The 9,368-nt window shown below is 44.2% G+C and overlaps 2 pseudogenes; both read left to right on the plus strand.

Annotated features, from left to right (window-relative positions):
* Nucleotides 1-244: 244 nt before the first annotated feature.
* On the plus strand, nt 245-557 carry LOC118553076 (SLC35A4 upstream open reading frame protein pseudogene; annotated as a pseudogene).
* A 202-nt stretch (nt 558-759) lies between these two features.
* LOC118553075 (putative UDP-sugar transporter protein SLC35A4) lies at nt 760-1,937 on the plus strand (annotated as a pseudogene).
* The last annotated feature ends 7,431 nt before the right edge of the window (nt 1,938-9,368 follow it).

The following is a 9,368-nucleotide window of genomic DNA, read 5'->3' on the forward strand; positions in this document are numbered from 1 at the left end:
AGGACATTAGGAGAAGGAAGGGAAAAATGAAGGGGGGGAAATTGGAGGGGGAGACTAACCATGAGAGACTATGGACTCCGAGAAACAAACTGAGGGTTTTAGAGGGGAGGGGGGTGGGGGGATGGGTTAGCCTGGTGATGGGTATTAAGGAGGGCACGTACTGCATGGAGCACTGGGTGTTATACACAAACAATGAATCGTAGATCACTGCATCAAAAACTAATGGAACAAGTTCAGCGGGGAAGATGGCAAATGACAAGGATTCTCTGCCCAAGCTTAAGGACCTGGCATTTCTCAAGAACCAGTTGGAATACCTGCAGCAGCGTGTAGATGATGAAGTCAGCAGTGGTGTGAGCCAGGATGGCTTGCTCATGTCCGCCCCATTCCTCAAGTTCTTCTTAGCCAGCTATGTGGTGGCCAAACTGAGGGCATCAGCAGTATTGGGCTTTGCTGTGGGTACCTGCACTGGCATCTACGCAGCTCAGGCACATGCGGCACCCAATGTGGAGAAGACATTGAGGGACTATCTTTGGTCATTGCAAAAGGGGCCTAACTAACTCTGGATCCCATGGGGGAGGAAGGATGAGCACCTCGGGCCTGCAGGTAGAGGCCTTTCAACTGCAGGCACCATATTTGGCTTCCCACCTATCACCCTTTTGCTATCTCCAACTTGCCCATAGCCTTCATCCTTGCTTTCCTTCCTGCAGAGGGTAAACAGTGGCTTATCAGCCAGCAGTTTGGACGCCCCTCCTTAATCCCATGGGACTGGCCCCAAGACTGTGGCTTCTAGGCCACCAGCCCCATCCTCTTCCAGATCTGACTGTGGAGTTTGAAGTTGACTCTGATTCTCAGTATTCTTTCTAGCGATGCATCATGGCTCGTCCCTCCTGCGAGCTGGCTCCATGCTGATTTTCCCCAAACTTCTTACAATTCCCGCTGCCCCCTTGCTAGCTACACAGGCCACCCACGGGCTGGTTTGGGCACGAGTGTAGAGGATGGCGGTACGCCAGGCCTGGGCCATCCCAGGCAGGTCCGCTGGACCCTGATGCTGCTCCTGTCCATGGTGCCCATGCCCATTGCTGGCACTGTGCCATGTGAACGGCAGCATGCCCTTCCGGCCCTCCTTGGCGGTGCTGCTGATTGAGCCAACCCAGCTATTGCTGTGCGCCTTCTCCCTCTTGGTGGGCTGGCAAGCATGGTCCCAGGGGGCCCCACCATGGTGCCAGGCTGCCCCCTTTGCACTATCAGCCCTACTCTACGGAGCTAACAACAACCTGGTGATCTATCTTGAACGTTACATGGACCCCAGCACCTACCAAGTGCTGAGCAATCTCAAGATTGGAAGCACGGCCCTGTTCTGCTGCCTGTCTCCGGCACCGCCTCTCTGCATGCCAGGGCTTAGCACTGCAGCTGGTGGCCTCCAGGACCCTGGGAACACCCTTCCTGGACCCCCTTCAGCAGCTGCTGCTGGCCCCATGCCCCTGCATATCACTCCACTGGGACTGCGGCTTCTCATCTTGTACCGCCCCATCTCGGGCCTGTCGTCCATGTACCCAGAACTGTTTATGAAGCGACAGAGGCTGCCCCTAGCACTTCAGAACCTCTTCCTCTACACTTTTGGTGTGCTCCTGCATCTAGGTCTGCATGCAGGTGGTGGCCCTGGCCCGGGCCTCCTGGAGGGTTTCTCCGGATGGGCAGCGCTTGTGGTGCTGAGCCAGGCACTGAACGGACTGCTCGTGTCAGCCGTCATGAAGCACGGCCGCAGCATCACACGCCTGTTTGTTGTGTCCTGCTCACTGGTGGTCAATGCCGTGCTCTCGGCAGCCCTGAGGCGGTTGCAGCTCATGGTGGCCTTCCTCCTGGCCGCGCCGCTCATTGGTCTGGCTGTGCGCCTGTATTATGGCAGCCGCTAGCCCCTGACCACCTCCACCCAGACTCCTGACCCTGTAGATTGGGTACGATCATGAGAGCCACCTCCCAGGCCTCCGGACCCTTCCTCAGCCGCCAGCCCTGTAACAAGTGCCTTGTGACAAAAGCTGGGGAGGTGAGAGCAGCCAGGTTAGTCTCTGGAGGTGGGTGAATGAAGGGTTACCCCAGGAGACTTGAAGACTGGGTTTGATTAAAGAAACTTAACTTCCCAGAAGTCCATCCACACTAAGGAATTGGGGAAGTATCAATACCTAGGCCTTAGAAATGACCCCACCCCCAATGGAGAAGGCTCCCTGCCTCATCCTGCATGAATGCAGTTGTTTCAAGTGGGGTATGGGCACCAGTTGGCTTTCCTTGCCTCCTGTGATCACCCCAGCAGACCCATTGCCCCCAGGCCTGGTGCGGGCTACTCAGCCCAGCTTTGGTACATGATTCCCCCATTAGAGACATTCACCCCTCACTGTAATGCAGAAAAGCCCGATTGCCACAGCTTTTATAGTGATCACCCAGGCCACTCTTCCAATTCCCCCCAGCTCCAGCAGCACCTGGAGACAATGCCCCAAGGTCCCTCCACAGTGCTGCTCTCCACACCCACCCAGCCTTCGTTCTGGAAACCCCAGAGAGGGCTGGAGCTTGACTCATCTCAGGGAATATTGCCCCTGGGCCCCGGCTTAAAGCTACACTTCTGACCTCTCTGCTCACCCCAAAGGCCCTCTCAAAGCCCACTGCCCCCTCTACAGCTCCTAGGAGGTACCGTTCTTCTCACTCTGGGTCCTGCCCCTGCCTAGCAGTGTCCCAGCTCTCAACAGTTTAGGGAAGCTCTACACAGAGTGACCTGGAACCAGGCACAGGGAAATTTGGTGTAGTTCAATCAGTGTCTCTAACTATGTCAGCAATAAAGTCTTAATAAAGTGTTCTGGGGTGCCGGTGGTTCCTGCAATTGGCAAAACAAAACAAAACAAAACAAAACAAAAACAATTAATGTACTGTATGGTGAATAACATAGCATAATAAAAAAAACAAAAATTAAAAAAAGAGGCTCTAACATCTTTCATGAGTTTTGGTTTTCCACATAAATTCCCAGATGTCCAATGGACCTCTATTCACTCTTGCGTTTCTGCCTCCAAGTCCTAAATGAATGTCAAGTGTCTGTCAATTGTAGAAAGGGATTTACTCCCAGGCTTGTTCTGTTGGAGACACTGAGCCAGTTCTGTGAGTCTCTGTTTAATGAGGCAATTCTACAAGTGCCAATGTTATTTTTTAGTAGACTCAACATATTACAACTTGGCATTGTCACAGTAGAAAACTTACTTTATATAACTTGGGTTTTAGAGGTGTGTACCCTACAGGTGAGCCAACAAGTTCAACAGTGGCTCCTGTTGAATCGGGATTCTTCTGCCACTCAGTTTTGCATGTACTGTTGCAAATGACAAGAGAAGGGGAATAAACCATTTGAGCAAAGAGGGTCAAGCTGAGGGCTCTCCGGGTTGGAGGGTTCCAAAGGTTGCAACTTTTAAAACCTTCTCCAGTTTCTCTATATCTGCTTTAAAATGCAATATGTAAAACCCTGATAACATAGGGCAAGCTCTTGTGAATAGGTTGCTTTAAAATTTTACAATATCCTACTACTTTTATTTGCATCCCACTATAGTGTCTTCTGGCTGATTCATCTGCAGCTTGTGATTCAGTATGTGCTTTAGATCTTTCCTTTGATACTTCCCTGTTTTACCACATCTTAGGTGTTTGGGTTTTCTGGCTTGAAGCGTACTATTTTGTACCTCTTCATTTTGAGTTTTACACAGCTTGTCAAGGTCATGTGAATGATTTGCCAAGATCATTTTGAATTTTCTTTTTCTTTGCCATATGGTACAAGTTAGGCTCATTTTTACAATTTTCTCATTCTGTACTTTGAACCTGCAATGGTTTGACTATCATCTAGGACCTCTCTCTGAAATGCCACTTGAAATGCACCTCCAGTTTGCTTACAAATTGACAACTATCTTTTTGGCATGGTATTGGAAAGGATCATTCATCCAACTAACAAGATCATAATTTTTAAGCCTGTAGTTGAAAATATTATTTACACAATAAAAACATCCTTATTGAGATTAAGAAAGATCATTGTCATACTTCATCTGAGAATCAAAACAGGAAACCATATTGGTCTAGAAACCTCACCTGTCAAAGTGAGGTCCATGGACAAGCAGCTTCAGCAGCATCTGGTAGCTTCTTAGAAATGCAGAATTACAAACCCCACTTGAGACCTCCTGAATAAAAATCTGAATTTAACAAAACCTTGGTGATGCATATGCATATTCAAGTTTGAGAACCAGTGGTCCAGATGATTTATTTTTTTGATAAAGTATCCTATGTTTTCCTAGGTGATTGTAAATTGATAGGTTAATGATTTGCCTTGTGATTGCCCAGATCTGGATGGGGCTGTAATTTTCAGGGTAATCATTTTTCAAGGATGGCACCACATGTGCCCTCTAGCAGTCCTCAAAGAATTTTCTACTCCTACATGATTGCTTTATAGAAATATTTAGAAATTGCATTACTACCTCAATGTATTTCATACTTTGCTCTTTCTCACTCCTCTCACACTCAAAGGAACACTTTTTTTTTTTTTTTTCCAAAGGAACACTTTGAATAGTTGAGCAGTTTATATAAAGAAAAACTAAGATTACTGACTTTCTTAGCATGGGTACCAAGTGCTACATTCTTTTTTTTTTTTTTTAAAGATTTTATTTATTTATTTGAGAGAGAGAATGAGATAGAGAGAGCATGAGAGGGGGGAGGGTCAGAGGGAGAAGCAGACTCCCCGCTGAGCAGGGAGCCCGATGCGGGACTCGATCCCGGGACTCCAGGATCATGACCTGAGCCGAAGGCAGTTGCTTAACCAACTGAGCCACCCAGGCACTCCCAAGTGCTACATTCTTAACTGATTGAAAAACGCAATGTTTAAGGAAAATATAAGCATAAACGCACATACTCACATTGACACAATAGTAATTTGATTCTGAAGACATTGGCTCTTCTAATAAGCTGTTCTTTGATCTCATGAATCACTCCACTTCTCTGGACCATCAGACTTCACTGTGTGATGTAGGAAGTGTGGGCTTATACTGAGAGTCAGGTTGCAATACTAACTCTATTACTAATTATGTGATCTTTGGCATGTTGCTTAATTTCCTTCAGTTTCAGATTTACCATTTGTAAAATAGGAATAATAATGGTACCTATCTCATATGTACTTATGAGAATCAAATAAAATAAGGCATGAAATAGCACCTTCTGGACCATATGGGTTTGTTGTTGTTATAATGATAATCAAATGTTATCAAGGTTTCCAAAGATTGAGACCCTCCCCCAAAAATTCATTCAATATTTTATGTCCAGTGCCCAGCATATAGTAGGGACTCATTTAATATGGGTTGAATTAATGATCAAATAAATGATAGGTGGATGAATGGATAGATGGGGCTAGGTTTCCTAAACTATAAAATGAGAAAATTTCACTAAATAATTACCAAATTCTCTTCTAATTTTGAATTTTTGACCAATATTATACATAATCTCTGGGTTTGTGTTTAGCACTGACTTCCAGATAAATTCCAATCTTAAAAGCAAGAATATGGGCATGTTCAGGAGAAAAATTCTGCTATGGCCGAGGATAAAGTTACTAAGCACACTAGAGGAAGCCAGGGGACAAAACTGTGATATCCCAGGGAACACGTTCAGCCAGTCATTCTGGTTGTGAATGTCATCCATTGTTGCTTTCAGCAAACCAGGGATCCAGAAAATAGGTAAGTGCTAATGACCCCAAGGAAAAAGCAGCCTATCTATTTTCATACGCACACCTAGAAGAAATTATACCTTCCTGACAACTTGATTTAGATGAAATGTCATGAGAAAAAGAATGTGCTCAATTTTTCAACAGGGAAAAAAAAATGCAGTAGGGAACTCTGTCAGGTCTTGGGGGTGGAGATTTTCTTGATATTAAGTTGATGATGCCCTGTGTATAATATCAACCCCTTGACTTTTATTTGTATAAAAATAGTGTTCTTCCCAGGTTCAAGCATTTGTAATCATTGTCCATGCTTGGAACCTGATCCCATCAGAGCAAGAGGTAGGAAAATGTTTCTTGAATGGAATTAACCCTCACACCTACAATTCTGGGTAGAAGATAGAACAGGTTTAGGTATTTTTACTTTATGGAACAAGATATCAAGGCTCTGAAGGGTGAAAAATTGTTCAAGTGCACTTGGTAAATAGTAGTAAAGTTAGATCCTGAACCACTGACCATTTCCCCGAAGTCAATGCACTACCAGAACACCACACTGCCTTTCTGTAGCTACAGAAGCTGGATTGGGACCAGGATTCATTCATTTGATTAATATTTGCTGGGTACATGCTAGGTACTAAATAAATATATAATGATAAACAAATCAAGCATAATTATTGCCTCAGGTAACATTGTTGGGAGCTATGTAGTCTGATAAAGGATAAAGATACATTGTCCACCTCCCACCATGGCTATTCTTTGGTAATTAGATAACCCATTTTAAACATTTTGAAAAAACCTATAACCTCTCAAATGACCTGATGATAGACTTTCAAATGGAAAGGCTTTGTGACCAGGCAGACTTCCATGTAAATCTCTCTTCTACTGCTTGTTGGCTGAATGACCTCGGGAATGAATGTCAGAAGGTTCATCTTTCTGAACATCGGTTTTGTCCCCTGCAAAAATTGGGGTATAATGCACATTTTGAGAAGTCATGAGAATTAAGTGAACTATAATTCAAGAAAGCCTGGAAGGTGGGTCCTAGCATATAACAGGAGCTCAAAAACTTCATTGTCCTCCCCTTTTTTAATTCCTATCCTACAAATCAATGGCAAGCACCCTGTTTTTCTTCGCAGACATAAAGTCCTATGAAAAGCAAACAAAAGAGGAATTAGAAAGAAGAAACAGTGGTTGGATGCCTAATTGGAATACATTTGAATTGCCTAATTGGTCTCCACATTTCAACAAAAGAGACTGGATGATATCTTCCCAGTGGTCCCTGAAACATCCGAATAGGTGGCTCAGAGCCACGGAACATGTGGCTTATCTCCCTGCAAGAGCTTTAGCAAGGGGGGAGCCTTGATTGCACATATAAGAGCCTTAGGGATGGCTCTCCCAAGAAACCAAAGAGTGGAGTGCACAATCACCATGGATTTCTGGCTCCAAGCATTCTGTGTGCCTATATAAAACACTGAGCATTTTTGATGAAAATATGATTATTACAAATTACTACGGTACTTCTATGATGTGTTCCCAATCTGCCTTTCTATTCTATTCCACTATTCTTTCCTCCTTAAACACCCTGTACTCAATCCAAACTGAAATATTTGATTTTCCTTCCACTTGTTCTGAGTTTTTATGACTTGGATCATGCTATTTTCTCCCCATGGAATAACTTTTTCCCTTTGCTACTTCAAATCTTATCTATCTAACAAGACTCAGGCCAAACACTCCTTTTCCATCAAGCTTTCCCTGAAATTCCTGTCCCATAGCCACCTGGAATTAAACTCTGTCTGCTCCGGTCTCTCATTGCACTTCACATCTATTTCTTGCTGTACACTCTCTTTCTATCTTGTATTAATGTTATTTCTGTGTATGTTTTATCTTCCCTTCTAGGCTAAACAAATACTCATGAAATGAATGCAAATAATGGCAGCAGTGATGATGATGATGATGAAGATGGTGAGCAACTACATTAATTGCTAAATTCCTGTGTGTCAGGGCTTCTTCTTGGGTTCTTTTTATGGCTTATCTCACTGAATCCACTCAGTAAACCTCTGCAGTGGCTATAGTTAGTCTTCATTTAATAGATTACGAATTGAGGCTCAGAGATGATGATTCACCTACCGCAAGTCCAAAGCTAGGAGCAACAAGAAATGGGGTTTTAACCAAGTTCTTCTAGATACTATTAAGAACAATAATAATTACTGTGATAGTGAACTTTATGTGTCAACTTAACTGGGCCACAGGGTGTCCAGATTCAATATTGTTTCTGGGTGTGTCTATGAGGATGTTTTCGGATGAGTTAGCATTTGAATCTGTGCACTCAGTGAAGTAGATGGTTTTCCTCAGTATGGGAGGGCATCCTCCAATCCCTAAAGGGCCTGAAGAGAATAAGAAGGTAAGGAAGGAGTTCACTCCATTTTCTTCCTTCCTCACTGCTTGAGCTGAAACATTTCATCTCACTCATCTTCTGCTGCGCTTGGACTGGGGTTTCCACCATTGGCTCCCCTGGTTCTCAGGTCTTCAGACTTGGAATGGAAGTATAGTTTTCCTGGATCTCTGGCTTGCAAATGGAAAACTGTGGGACCCCTTAACCTGCACAACTGCAGGAGTCAACTCCTCATAATAAATTAAGTGATAGATGATAGATAGATAGATAGATAGATAGATAGATAGATAGATAGATATCCTATTGGTTCTGGTTCTGGTTCTCTGGAGAACCCTGACAAATATATAATTCCCTAGCTCACCTCCTCCCTTGTTCTTATGTTCCCATAATTTTAGGAAAGCATTCCTGTAATTTTAGAATTATGTTGCTTCTGAAGAAATCTTTCAGACTCATTTCTTCTTTATATTCTTTTTTTGCCCCCTCTCTTTCAAAAATGAGGCTTTTAACAACCACTTAGTGAAAGGATATCTGTGGTTAATTCTGACCAGAGCAGAACTAAAAGGACACCCCCCACTGAACAGACACAAACCTTTGATGCATACTGAGTCCCAGCTGAATCAAGTGCTTTCAACTTCCTTTTAAAAGGAGTTATTCCCGCAGGAGTCTATTTAAAGCCCTGTAGATATTAACAAAAGCAGACAGCTTGGAGCATTGAGGATGGTGAGAGAGAGAGGGGGGATCCCCAAGTTCCTCCTTCATCCCACAGGTCAAGTGAAGGTGGGGCGTCTCCTTGAAGAGTGTGCCTGCCCTAAAGAAGTGCATCTATCTTCACCACTTAGCATTCTAATGAGGAGACACATAGTTACATATGATCAAGGGCTCAAATGTGTGACTCCCATATACTTCAGGCAGCATAACTAGAGAAGGGAAGAGAAATAATAAAAAAAAAATAGCCTGGGGTCTGGCACAAGTGTAGGGTGTGATGGCGAGAGAAGAGGGTGTTGGGATTTCAGACTATCTGAACCCTCTACAGCTCATCTTCCCCTCCAGAATGGTCCTTTGGGGTTCAAGAGCAGGCAGAAGCAGTACAATTGGGGGTTCATTAAAATGGTGTGGGTTGCATTTCTGCTAAAGTTCTTAACACATGGATGGTGAATAAGGATCTCAGTCATTCCTTGACTTGCCCTCCCCCTCTTGCATTGCCACAGACCATTGTCTTACTTTGTGTTGGGCTCTCTGTCTAGACCAGGGCACCATTTTCTC

The sequence above is a fragment of the Halichoerus grypus genome, chromosome 11 (genome assembly GCF_964656455.1).
Source record: "Halichoerus grypus chromosome 11, mHalGry1.hap1.1, whole genome shotgun sequence".
Taxonomy (NCBI): domain Eukaryota; kingdom Metazoa; phylum Chordata; class Mammalia; order Carnivora; family Phocidae; genus Halichoerus; species Halichoerus grypus.